Source organism: Salvelinus sp. IW2-2015, linkage group LG31, assembly GCF_002910315.2.
Source record: "Salvelinus sp. IW2-2015 linkage group LG31, ASM291031v2, whole genome shotgun sequence".
Lineage (NCBI taxonomy): Eukaryota > Metazoa > Chordata > Actinopteri > Salmoniformes > Salmonidae > Salvelinus > Salvelinus sp. IW2-2015.
Window position 1 is genome coordinate 31,589,608 of NC_036870.1, and position 14,446 is coordinate 31,604,053.

General features: G+C 44.6%; 1 pseudogene; it reads right to left on the bottom strand.

The window, feature by feature from the left end:
* Positions 1-341: 341 nt before the first annotated feature.
* LOC111956037 (unconventional myosin-Ig-like) overlaps positions 342-14,446 on the bottom strand; it is an 89,742-nt pseudogene continuing 75,637 nt past the window's right edge.

Here is a 14,446-nt window from a genome sequence, read left to right on the forward strand (position 1 = left end):
CACAGATTAAGAGGGGTGAACCATCTCGTCCTGAACCACAGACATTAAGAGGGGTGACCATCTCTGGCCTGAACCACAGACAGTAGAGGGGTGACCAATCTCTGGCCTGACACAAGACATTAGAGGGGTACCATCTTTTGAAAGATATGTGTACTGCATGGGTGGAGAAATGGGGTTAGGATTCACTCTCCCTCTACTGTAGCCCTTTGATACAGTCCAGAGGATAAATCAGGGATATTCAAATCTGAGCCTGGAGGTCTGGAGGAACTGCTGGGTTTTCTGTTCTACCTGATAATGAAACTGCACCACCTGGTGTCCCAGGTCTAAATCAGCCTATATTAGAGAGGAAGAATGTAATCAGCAGTGGAACTGGCTTCCAGGTCCAGATTTGTGATGGCTGGGGGAGCTAGTGGTGACTGTCTCAGTTGGATGGGATCAGGAGGATGAATCCGTCGCGGCTCTTCCTGAAGTCTGCGTTGGCCTGGCCGGCCTTGGTCTCCAGGTTACGCTCTTGGGCTTGCCCCGCATGTGCAGCTGAACGGCCGAGCAGCAAACCTTCACCGGGAGAGGGGTGTTCCTCACACTGAAATCACACACACACACACACAACACACACACAACACACACACCCTGTTAACGCACTAATAATTCAATGACAAACGCTTCATGCAGGAGTACACCACAGTCCCTTATTAGATATAAAGCTAAATAACATACACTACCGTTCAAAAGTTTGGGGTCACTTGAAATGTCCTTGTTTTGAAATAAATACAATTTTTAAAGTGTCCATTTAAAATGACATCAATTGATCAGAAATACAGGGTAGACATTGCAAAGTCAACGTATTGCAAACAGTACTACTATTTGTAACAAGGTTACATACTACCCTTTCCATCTCTATATGCATGTTGTGATTGGTATGCCAGTAAAGGACAGTCAACACAGCAAAGAGAGTCTTTCCATTTGTAATCACAAGGTAATTATACCTTTATCTACTTAAGCAATAGGCACCTCGTGGTGGTGGTATATGGCCAATATAGCACGGCTAAGGGCTGTTCTTAGACACGATGCAACGCGGAGTGATACATTGGCCATATACCACAAACTCCCGAGGTGCTTATTGCTATTATAAAATGGTTACCAACGAAATTAGGACAATAAATAAAAATAAATATGTTGTCAAACCGTGGTATACTGTCTTGAACCCCACAGCTGTCTGCCAATCAGCATTCAGGGCTCGAACCACCAGTTTTACTATTCTGTTTTAATAAACTCTATATCTTGCTCTCAGAGGACTACCATCCTGGAGGAACTGTCCCTCTCCTCCATCCTGGAGGATACCAGCCTCTCTCCTCCTGGAGGACTACCAGCCTCTCCTCTCTCCTGGAGGACCACCAATCCTCTCCCTCTATCCTGGAGGACACCATCCTCTCCTCTATCCTGGAGGACTCATCCTCTCATCTACCTGGAGGACTACCATCCTCTCCTCTATCCTGGAGGACCACCATCCTCTCCTCTATCCTGGAGGACTACCATCCTCTCCTCTCTCTCTGGAGGACTACCATTCCTCTTCCTCTATCCTGAAGGACTACCATCCTCTCCTCCTCTCCTGGAGGACTACCATCCTCTCCTCTATCCTGGAGAACTACCAGCCTCTCCTCTATCCCGGAGGACTACCAGCCTCTCCTCTATCCTGGAGGACTACCACTCCTCTCCTCTATCCTGGAGGAAACCAGCCTCTCCTCTATCCTGGAGGCCTACCGCCTCTTCCTCGAACTACCATCCTCTCATCTATCCTGGAGGACTACATCCTCTCCTCTATCCTGGAGACCACCATCCTCTCCTCTATCCTGGAGGACCACCAATCCTCTCCTCTATCCTGGAGGGACTACCATCCTCTCCTCTCTCCTGGAGGACTACCATCCTCTCCTCTCTCCTGGAGGACTACCATCCTCTCCTCTATCCTGGAGGACCCCCATTCCTCTCATCTATCCTGGAGGACTACCATCCCATCTCCTCTATCCTGGAGGACCACCACCTCTCCTTCTATCCTGGGGGACCACCATCTCTCCTCTATCCTGGAGGACACCATCCTCTTCTCTATCCTGGAGGACTACCAGCCTCTCCTCTATCCTGGAGGACTACCAGCCTCTCCTCTATCCTGAGAGACCTACCAGCCTTCCTCTATCCTGGGAGGACTACCATCCTCTCCTCCTATCCTGGAGGACTACCAGCCTCTCCTCTATCCTGGAGGACTACCAGTCCTCTCCTCTATCCTGGAGGACTACCATCCGCTCTCTATCCTGGAGGACTACCATCCTCTCCTCTATCCTGGAGGACCACCATCCTCTCTCTATCTGGAGGACCAACCATCCTCTCTCTTATCCTGGAGGACTACCATCCTCTCCTCTCTCCTGGAGGACTACATCCTCTCCTCTCTCCTGGAGGACTACCATCCTCTCCTTCTATCCTGGAGGACCACCATCCTCTCATCTATCCTGGAGGACTACCATCCTCCTCTTATCCTGGAGGCTCACTCATTCGGGAATAATTGCAATCAATCAATATATTTACGCTCAGTGTGTCGTCGGGATCTCTGTTGAAAAGTTTGTTTCTGTTGGAGAGTTTGTACGCCCTCTCTCTGTCGTGGTTAGAATGGTTAGTTCAGAGTGACATTCATTCATGTCGTTATAGAATAGATGTTTCGGCGGTTGTAGGTCTTCGCGTTCAATGATACCGAATTCCTACCTGCAGACTAGTAATTAATATCAAAGACTTGTTCTTATTCTGTCGGTATCGATAGTCTAAGAGTTYAACCACGTGGKATGGTTAAAAGATTCAGCCATCTACTCAAACCTTAGTTTATACTCAGGTTTATGTTCTCCTCTCAAACCTTGGCCCTCTCGTTATCGAGGTAAGCTGGTCTGGTGATMGAWAACCCGGGTGGGGGTTTTATTCGGAAGAGCAGAAAAGGGCCTGTCCCAGGACGCCCGACCATAACTGTGCTCATGGGCGATCCTCTRATTTAGTTAAACCCCAAAGGGAATTGGAGTTTCCTTCATTAAACAGTCCAAAATCACATTACWCWATTTCACAAACAGTATCATCCTCACTCATTCATCTTATATAACAATTAGATGTAAGCCTCATATCTGAGGCTATTGTATAAACAGCGTTATGGTAATGTGGCCGTATTGTCTCTCATGAGTTTCACAAAATTGTACCAAACGGACCAGTTCTTAGCTGGATTCTTCACCGATCTTTTATACGTTCTCCAGAACATAAATACTGTTCGGACCTCCAATTCTGTGAGGTGGAAGAAATTCCTTTGTTCTCTCTCTGAAAACTCACTCTCTCTCTATACTGTGGCTATGAGGAGATAATCTCCTCCAGGAATTTACAACCTGAGGTCGCAGCAGCCTGAGTGTAGGAGACAGAGAGGGGGATGGTGCTCGCTGTACCAACAGAGGGCAACGTCTTGACAACTACCAGCCTCTCCTCTATCCTGGAGGACTACGATCCCTCTATCCTGGAAGACTACCTCCTCTATCCTCGGATGGACCAATCCTCTATCCCTGGAGGACCTCATCTCTATCCGGAGGACCACCATCCTCTATCCCGGAGGACACCATCCTCTATCCCGGACACATCCTCCCGGAGGCACCATCCTCTATCCCGGAGGACACTCTCTATCCCGGAGGACACCATCCTCTATCCTGGAGGACCTACCATCCTCTATCCGCTCCGGAGAACCACCATCCTCTATTCCGGACTACATCTCATCTGGAGGACTACCATCCTCTATCCTGGAGGACTATCAATCCTCTGTACAAACCCATTTGTGTAAAAATGGTTTGTAAGTGCAGTAGTTGCATTTTTCTCAGTATGAATTGATGATACCAACTTTATCATATTGCAGAAAAGTGTGTGAGTGTTTATGCTTGTGTTGTTCTGTATCCGAACCCTGTAACGTCGTTTTGTACTGGTACCGACCTGTTACGTGTTGTTTTTACTGATCCGACCTGTTCGCTTGTGTTGTACTGACCACTGTGACTGCTGTGTTGTTCTGACTGAACGCGTACCCTCATCGATGCTTGTTTACTGAAGCTCTCTGTTACACACTATCCCTGAGCTGACAGTTGCCACGGGAAGAGGGAGATAGGAGGAAGAAAAGGGAAGAGACGGGAAAGATGGGGGGGCGACAGGGGAAAGAAGGAAGAAAGAGTGGGGAAGAAAAGACAGGGGGGAAAAGACAGGGGAAAAACGACAGGGGAAAAAGGACAGGGGAAAAGACAGGGGGAAAAGAACAGGGGAAAAGACAGGGGAAAAGACAGGGGGAAAGACAGGGGGAAAGAGGGGTGAAGACAGGGGGGAAAGAGGAGCTTGGCTGCTGCTAAAGTCAGCTGACAGATGATTCTTCTGAAGGACACAGTCCTCTGTTTGCGTCCCAAATGGCACCTTATTCCCTACATGCACCCTATTCACTGGTCAAAAGTACTGGAGGATTAGGGTGTCATTAAGAACACAGCCTCCCTCTGCCCCAGGGGATCCTCCAGCCTGGCTGGACCTCTGCACCACACTGGCTCTCTCTCTGGTGAACACAGAGAACCAGCACATGGTCAAATACACAGAAAGACGTTATCTGTCTATTGAACTGGATGGACGCACCATTAAACTGCTCTATATCTGGGCTGGTTAATAAGGAGCCATTTGTGGGTTATCCTGGTAGGAGGGAATCAGTTTAAAAAGGGCAGTATTAGCATTTGTCCCAGTATGAATTGGTGATGCTGCTCTATCAAGTTGCAGGAAAGTAACTGTATTTTGAGTGTGTTGTTACTGTATCTGACCCTGTATGCAGTGCTGGTGTACTGTATTCAAGCTTAACTCAAGGCTTCCTTCCAGTTCTAGTAGCTTAGTTTCACAAAGCTGCATGGCATCCATCCTAAGCCACTAACAGGTGTGACCACAGTCCCCAAAGTCACTCAAACCTCTTCTACTCCCTCTTCCTCCCCCTCTACTTCTCCATTCCTCACCCCATCATACCCCTTTGTTCACCAGCAGTCCCCCTCCCAGAGCCACACACAGACGGCCCTGCGGCCCTCAAACCCACTGACCTCCCAGAATCCCTAGGTTTTGATGAATCACATGTGATACTGATCTAAGGAGCAAGGACATATTTATTGACCACCTGCCCAGAGGAAGCTGCCCGGTGTAAACCTACACCAGGGGAATTCTGTTTCAACTTCACACTAAGCTCCGGGCTATGACAGGGGGATTTGACTAATATAGCTGGGCCACAGAACTACAATAAGATGAGGGAATAGCCTGCCATTTCAGATGCAGTCCAGGTCTATCATTCTACATCTGAGCTATGGTACTGCAGTGTAGTGGGGGGGGGTCCAGATTTCTCAATGAGATAGACTAGGCTGGGTCTGAAATGGCACCCTATTCCCTATATAGTGTACTACTTTTGACCAGTCACCCTATATCGTCCACTACTTTTGACCAGTGACCTTATTCCATATTCCCTATATTTTTCCCAYATTTTTTCTTGYGTGGATGGTCAGGGGGCCGGAACATAATTACAAATAATTWGTAGASTGCAAATTGAACGCAAGAACCACAAACAGATATAATATTTGACTAAAACATAATCATTTCAAAACTTMCTTACATTTGAATATGATCACATACTGTATATCTCTCTATTATCAGTGGGAATATCTTGTAACAGAATTCCAAAATTTAAATCCCTCCGAGCTGATTTGCTAGCGTATTTCTGTAACAATTCTCATTGGTGTAAGGAGAGGAGGACCAAAATGCAGCGTGGTAAGTGTTCGTCATATTTAATTAAAACTGAACACTACACAAAACAACAACGAGGAAAAACRAAAATGAAACAGTTCTRCCAGGTGAACATACACTAAACAGAAAACAATCACCCACAACACACAATGRAAAACAGGMTACCTAAATATGGCTCCCAATCAGAGACAACGATAAACAGCTGCCTCTGATTGGGAACCACACCAGGCCAAACACCTAGAAATATAACCCACAGAACAAAACATAGAAAAACAACATAGAATGCCCGCCCCAACTCACGCCCTGACCAAACTAAAATAAAGACATAAAAAAGGAACTAAGGTCAGAACGTGACAATTTCAGTGTTTTATGTCCCCACCCCACTCCCCCAAAAATATATATATATTGTATATATATATATATTTTACAGTTGAGGTCGGAAGTTTACATACACTTAGGTTGGAGTCATTAAAACTCGTTTTTCAACACTCCAAAATTCCTTGTTAACAAACTATAGTTTTGGCAAGTCGGTAAGGACATCTACTTTGTGCGTGACACGAATAATTGTTCAACAATTGTTTACAGACAGATTATTTCACTTATAATTCAATGTATCACAATACAGTGGGTCAGAAGTTTACATACACTAAGTTGACTGTGCGTATAAACAGCTTGGTAAAATTCCAGAAAATGATGTCATGGCTTTAGAAGCTTCTGATAGGGCTACTTGAATCAATTTGAGTCAATTGGAGTGTACCCTGTGGATGTTTTCAAGGCCTACCTTGAAATCAGTGCCTCTTTGCTTGACATCATGTGAAAATCAAAGAAATTAGCCAAGACCTCAGAAAAAAGTTGTGACCTCCACAAGTCTGGTTATCCTTGGGAGCAATTTCCAATGCCTGAAGGTACACGTTCATCTGTACAAATACAACATAGTCGCAAGTATAACACCATGGGACACGAAGCCGTCATACCGTCAGGAAGGAGACGCGTTCTGACCTTGTGAAGATGCTGGAGGAAACAGGTACAAACTTATCTATATCCACAGTAAAAGTCTTATATCGACAAAACCTGAAAGGCCGCTCAGCAAGGAAGAAGCCACTGCTCAAAACCCCATAAAAGCCAGACAGAGGTTTGCAACTGCACATGGGGACAAAGATTGTACTTTTTGAGAAATGTCTGATGAACAAAAATATAACTGTTTGGCCATAATGACCATCGTTGTGTTTGGAGGAAAAAGGGGGAGGCTTGCAAGCCGAGAACACCATCCCAACTGTGAAGCACGGGTTGGCAAGCATCATATTGTGGGGTGCTTGCTGCAGGATGGACTGGTGCACTTCACAAAATGGATGGCATCATGAAGAAAGAAAATGATGTGGATATATTGAAGCAACATCAAGACATCGTCAGGAAGTTAAAGCTTGGTCGCAAATGGGTCTTCAAATGGACAATGACCCCAAGCATACTTCCAAAGTTGTGGCAAAATGGCTTAAGGTTACACAAAGTCAAGGTATTGGAGTGGCCATCACAAAGCCCTGACCTCAATCCCATAGAAAATCTGTGGGCAGAACTGAAAAAGTGTGTGCGAGCAAGGAGGCCTAAAAACCTGACTCAGTTACACCAGCTCTGTCAGGAGGAATGGGTCAAAATTCACCCAACTTATTGTGGGAAGCTTGTGGAAGGCTACCCGAAACGTTTGACCCAAGTTAAACAATTTAAAGGCAATGCTACCAAATATTTATTGAGTGTATGTGAACTTCTGACCCACTGGGAATGTGATGAAAGAAATAAAAGCTGAAATAAATCATTTTCTCTACTATTATTCTGACATTTCACATTCTTAAAATAAAGTAGTGATCCTAATTGACCTAAGACAGGGAAATTGTATTGGATTAAATGTCAGGAAGTGTGAAAAACTGAGTTTAAATGTATTTGACTAAGGTGTATGTAAACTTCCGACTTCAACTGTATATATATATATATATCACACACACATATACACACTACCATTCAAAAGTTTGAAGTCACTTAGAAATGCCCTTGTTTTTGAAAAAAAAAGCTAATTGTAAATGACTATTGTAGCTGGAAACGGCAGATTTTTTTATGGAATTTCTGCATAGGTGTAAAGAGGCCAATTATCAGCAACAACCACTCCTGTGTTCCAATGGCACGCTGTGTTAGCTAATCCAAGTTTATCATTTTAAAAAGGCAAATTGATCATTAAAAAACCCTTTTGCAATTATGGTGGTGACAGCATCATGCTGTAGGGATGTTTTTCAGCGGCATGGACTGGGAGACTAGTCAGGATCGAGGCAAAGATGAACAGAGCAAAGTACAGAGAGATCCTTGATGAAAACCTGCTCCAGAGCGCTCAGAACTYCATGCTGGGGGAAAGGTTCACCTTTCAGCAGGACAACGACCCTAAGCACACAGCCAAGACAACGCAGCAGTGGCTTCGGGACAAGTCTCTGAATGTCCTTGAGGGGCTCCAATCGAACATTTCTGGAGAGACCTGAAAATATCTGTGCAGCAACGCTCACCATCCAACCTGACAGAGCTTGAGAGGATCTGCAGAGAAGAATGGGAGAAACTCCCCAAATACAGGTGTGCCAAGCTTGTAGCTTCATATCCAAGAAGACTTGAGGGTGTAATCACTGCCAAAGGTGCTTCAACAAAGTACTAAGTAAAAGGTCTGAATACTTATGTGATATTTCCTTTATAAAATTAACAAAATGTAACAAAATGTGGAAAAAGTCAAAGTGTCTGGATACTTTCTGAAGGGACAAGGGGGTTCCATTTGAGATGCAGACCTGGTGTTTTCGACCTGGTTTCAATCGCTGGTCTAAAGGGGGTTTGGTCTGGTTCATAAATAGGGTGATGTTCTGGGCTCCACCATCTGCCAAGGAGAGCTCGTAACGCTGGAGCCCAATGATTCATCCTTGTGGAATCTCCCGCCGACAGAACTGGGGCGCAGCAGCAACTCCTGGGCTGCGTCTCCAATGGCAGCCTACTCCCTACCTTGCAGTACTTTTGATCAGGGTCCACGGGGCTCTAGTCAAAAATAGTCCACTTTATAGGGAATAGGGTGCTGTTTTGGACGCAGACCTGGAGGGGCCTGAGGACCACGTCTCTATCTCAGCCCCTTCATTTTGTCCCCTCCCTCCCTTTCCCCTGTCATATCCTCTATGCTGTTGGAGTGTGATAATCCGATGTGAACATATGCCTCCATTGTCTCCATTATGGAGAACTATGAGGCCATTTAGTGCTGGGCTGTGGCTGGGTGTATGTATCTGCTCTGGCTCCTGCCACACAATGTTACAGTGTTAGTGCTGCAAGGGTGTGTGTGTGTGTGTGTGTGTGTGTGTGTGTGTATCTATACTTAATAGTAACCTAACATTTAACCAACTGGGGACATTATGTTAGTCGCCATAAGGAAAAAGGTTATTTCTAGAGGGTTTAGTGTTAGGGTTAGTGTTGTGTGTGTTAGGGTTAGTGTTAGTTGTGTATATGTGTGTGTCTACATGAGTTGTGACTCGCTTCAGGAAACTAGGCGTACTACACGTCACTAATCAAAATGCTTTATTTTTTTATAGCAGAAATGCCTTCTGGAACATGTGAACTTTCATGTGCCTTAAGGATACACCCTTTTTTTCAATATTCGCCTAAAATGACATACCCAAATCTAACTGCCTGTAACTCAGGCCCTGAAGCAAGGATATGCATATTCTTGGAACCATTTGAAAGGAAACACTTTGAACTTTGTGGAAATGTGAAAGGAATGTAGGAGAATATAACAGAATAGATCTGGTAAAAGATAATACAAAGAAGAAACCAACCGTTGTATTTTATTTGTACCATCAGCTTTGAAATGCAAGAGAAAGGCCATAATGTATTATTCCAGCCCAGGTGCAATTTAGATTTTGTCCACTAGATGGCAGCAGTGTATGTGCAAAGTTTTAGACTGATCCAATAAACCAGTGCATTTCTGTTAAAAATGTTGTATCAAGACTGCCCAAATGTGCCTAATATATTTATTAATAACTTTATGCACTCTCCTCAAACAATAGCATGGTATTATTTCATTGTAATAGCTACTGTAAACTGGACAGTGCAGTTAGATTAACAATAATTTAAGCTTTCTGCCCATATCAGATATGTCTATGTCCTTGGAAATTTTCTTGTTACTTACAACTTCATGCTAATCGCATTAGCCTACGTTAGCTCAACCGTCTCGTGGAAGGGACACCGATCCCGAAGAAGTTTTAATAACAAACTTGTGTTCCATCCATAAATAGAAATAAAAATAATTAAATTACAAGCCTAGTTGGTTTAGTCATGGAGAAACACAGGAACCTTCCCACTRGCCATGATTGGCTAAGATAATGTATGGGCTGGACATGCCGGGAGATGAGTTCTGATTGGTCTGCCATGTAGCATGCTTCTGTCTGTAACGTGAGCTGCTCAGTATGTGTTGACAGTCCTTTCTACCACGCCGTTTTAACATTTGAAAGTTAGCCACTGAGAACTACAAAAGCATTGCTACTTTTCTCAATAACATTGATGCCCTGAATTTTGCAGGCGCTATCRACAGATCAGTAGAAAAAAAGTGATTTGCTACTTTTTGCACACGCCATGGTTAGTGTGAACCGGAGTGACTTGACACGAAGCTGGCCAAACATGATTTAGCTACAAACAAAGCTGAGTTAAATGGTTCCAGTCTGCCGTGACACCTTCATCCATGTATACGGGTAAGAGTCTAGCTACATTTTCCAGATATAAGTTTCTAATTTTGTCAGAAAGTAATTTTATTGCAAATTCAAGCATACTGTTAGTTAGCTAGCAAACGTTGGGTTGCTGGCTTGCTAGCTAACATTACATGTATGATCTGTGTAGTAATATTATTAGAATCAGAAAACCATTTGCATTGCATGTTATAGCCTGATATTAGCTAGTTAACATTGAACCTAGTTGGTTAGATTTAGCTACCTGCAGATTGGTAGTAGGTTGAGTTGGGGTCATGCCAGTTCATTGTTTAGCTAGCTAGACGTCTAAACAAAAGACTCCACTTCGGCCGGATTATTACATGACCCATCAAATTCGCCAGGTGTGTCTGGGGGGTGTTTACGGACATCTATTGCATTTCATGAACATGTGTAGATGTCTAGACAATAGTGACTCGTCCACTTAGCTWGATGTGGCTGGGGGGTGGTTATAGCATTTCCTTCACATGACCCATCATTGTAGACAAGTGTGTCGGGTAACCGTAATCAAATAACAATCAAATATTTATAAAATATTTTTATCTGGACACTTTGTTTTTGATATTGCTACTATGCCAGTACTATAACTGTACCGTTTACACCTTCTGTATCCTGTGCATATGACAAATAAACATCGATTTTATGTGATATAGCATTTGTTTACCACATGGCCTCACATGTGAATCCTTAAAGAGATGGGTGGGACTAAGGCTTAAGAGGGTGTGAACAATGCTAAACGGGTGTAGACAAAGCAAAGCTCTCAAGTAGGTTTTCTCAAAAGTTTATCAACTTTCAAAGCAGAATTACTTTCCCATTGTTCCTCAACTGCAGTGCATTTTCTATCTGAGTCTCTACTTTTATCCAATGTAAAAAAAAACTGCACATTTTGCTACCTAAGACTGAATCAAGGTGGTCAGTCACATATTATCATCATTGTTGGCCTTTCTTAAACAATTTAAGATATTACATCACGTCGCTGACAAACAAAACATCTATGGAAATCAAAGTCTTATGAAACAAACCAATACAACTTTACCTGACAAGGTAACACATCATTTAACACAAGTCCAGAAAGGTGGAAAAGCTTTCTGCAGGTATCATGTATACACAGGGAGTCAGGAAGCAGGTGCAGAAGGAGAGTTAAATAACAAAGATGCAAGGCAAATGGGAGAAAAAAAACTGGAACCGCGTACTGAACATGAAAACAAACCAATACTGCCTGATGACTGAGGCTACTGAGGGCTAAATAAAGGGAAAGTAATCAAGGTGATGATGAAGTCCAGGTGTGAATAATAATGGGGACCAGGTGTGTGTAACGATGGGGACCAGGTGTGTGTAATGATGACATCCAGGTGTGTGTAATGATGACATCCAGGTGTGTGTAATGATGGGGACCAGGTGTGTGTAATGATACATTCCAGGTGTGTGTTAATGATGAAGTCTAGGTGTGTGTAATGATGGGACCAGGTGTGTGTAATTGATGACATCCAGGTGTGTGTAATGATGAAGTCTAGGTGTGTGTAATGATGGGGACCAAGGTGTGCGTAATGATGACATGCAGGTGTGTGTAATGAAGTCTAGGTGTGTGTAACGATGGGGACCAAGTGTGTGCAATGATGACATCCAGGTGTGTGTAATGATGAAGTCCAGGTGTGTGTAATGATGGGGACCATGTGTATGTAATTATGACATCCAAGTGTGTGTAATGATGAAGTCTAGGTGGTGTAATGATGGGACCAGGTGTTGTAATGTGAAAGTCTAGGTGTGTGTAATGATGGGGACCAGGTGTTGTAATGATGAATACAGGTGTGTGTAATATGGGAACCAGTGTTGTAATGGGGGAGGAGGGAGTGTGTTAATGATGCGAACCGGTTGTGTTAATGATTGGAACCAGGTGTGTGTAATGATGGGAACCAGGTGTGTGTAATGATGGGAACCAGGTGTGTGTAATGATGGGAACCAGGTGTGTGTAATGACGGGAACCAGGTGTGTGTAATGATGGGAACCAGGTGTGTGTAATGACGGTTGCCGGGGCCGGTGATTAGTAGACCAGCAACGTTGAGCGCTGGAGAGAGGGAGTACACGTGACAGCAGGGTCAACACTGTAGCCTGGTCCCAGTTGGCAAGACAGCACAAACAGATCCAGGACCAGGCTAACTACACCTTGTGTTTTGAGAACACATCATATTCATTTGATTCACACATTGCCATACACCTTTTCCTATGAAAACAGCATGACAATGATTCCTCACCATACAGAACATATCTAGTCATATCAGGGTAACAGAGATGAGAACATCCAAACAGTATCAATGGGTTAGTAGTTAGTAGTTAGCTGCCTGTTAGAGGGGCTCTCAGATCCCCTCACAGTATCAATGGGTTAGTAGTTAGTAGTTAGCTGCCTGTTAGAGGGGCTCTCAGATCCCCTCACAGTATCAATGGGTTAGTAGTTAGCTGCCTGTTAGAGGGGCTCTCAGATCCCCTCACAGTATCAATGGGTTAGTAGTTAGTAGTTAGTAGTTAGCTGCCTGTTAGAGGAGCTCTCAGATCACCTCACAGTATCAAGGCACATATTCACACGGCATCTAAGAGTAGGATCAGGAACCCATGTCCATGCAATCTTATTCATTACGGCAAAACTGATCCTAGATCAACACTCCTACTCTGAGACTCTTTGTGAATAATTTGATGGGATCTGGGCTGCAACTGTGATGACTGCTACTCCTAATATTAACAACAACAGACTCCAGAACAGCCTGATGACTACACGACCAGGTCCTGAAGACTCAGCTCACTACCAGGGGGCTCAGCGGCTGTCTGGGTTCCTTACTGAGTCACCACGATGCCTGCCCTACAGACACTTTCTCTAAAACAGAGTAATTTCCCCTGTAATTTCTCTATATGCATTCCAGCCAGTGCTTTCTCTGTGACAAATTGCAAAGAAACCTACCTAGCAGCATCTACCTCATAGCACTTGCTGTAACACTATCTGTCTGTGAAGAAAACCATGGCAGGCAAGATTATTTATAGCAATGTGTCCATGGGGTGTTAAAAGAGTGTGCCCCAGAAATACAAGTATGTTGCTTTGTGGTTGAATGGTTTAAATAAGATAAAAATGAGAACAAACTCATCCCAAAGAAGATAGGAGGGCCTGTCTCTCATGGTGGAATAGTTGGCTAGATAGAGGGCCTGTCTCTCATCGGTGGAATAGGTTGGCTAGATAGAGAGGGTCTGGACTCATGGTGGAGATAGTGGGCTAGATAGAGGGCCTGGTCCTCATGGTGGAATAGTTGGCTAGATAGAGGGCCTGTCTCTCATGGTGGCAATAGTTGGGCGTAGATAGAGGGGCTTGTCTCTCAGGTTGGGCTAGATAGAGGGGCCTGACTCTCATCGCGGGGAATATGTGTGGGCTAGAAGAGGGTCTGGTGCTCATGGTGGAATATGTTGGCTAGATAGAGGGCCTGCTCCTCTATGGTGGAATAGTTGGCTAGATAGAGGGCCTGGTCTCTCATTGGTGAGATGTTTGGCTAGATAGAGGGGGTCGACCGAGGGCTGACAGATATGCGTTTGATCCCCTTCTTGACGGCGCCAAATTATACGCCGCCTGGATGGAAGGCGAGGGAAGATGAGGATGAGAGGGGAGAGTGAGAGTGGAGGGAGGAGAGTGATGTAGAGGGAGAGTGAGTGAGGGAGAGAGTGGATGAAAAGAGGAGAGTGCAGTGAAGAAGGGAGGAATGAAGGGGAGAGTGTGAAAGGGAGGGGAGAGGACATTGATGAAGTAGTGGTGGAGGAGAGGGAGAGGGATAGGGGAGGAGCGGGCGAAGCGGATATGGAGGGATGAGGAGATTATGTGTGAGGGAGGAGAGTTAGGGAGGGAGAGG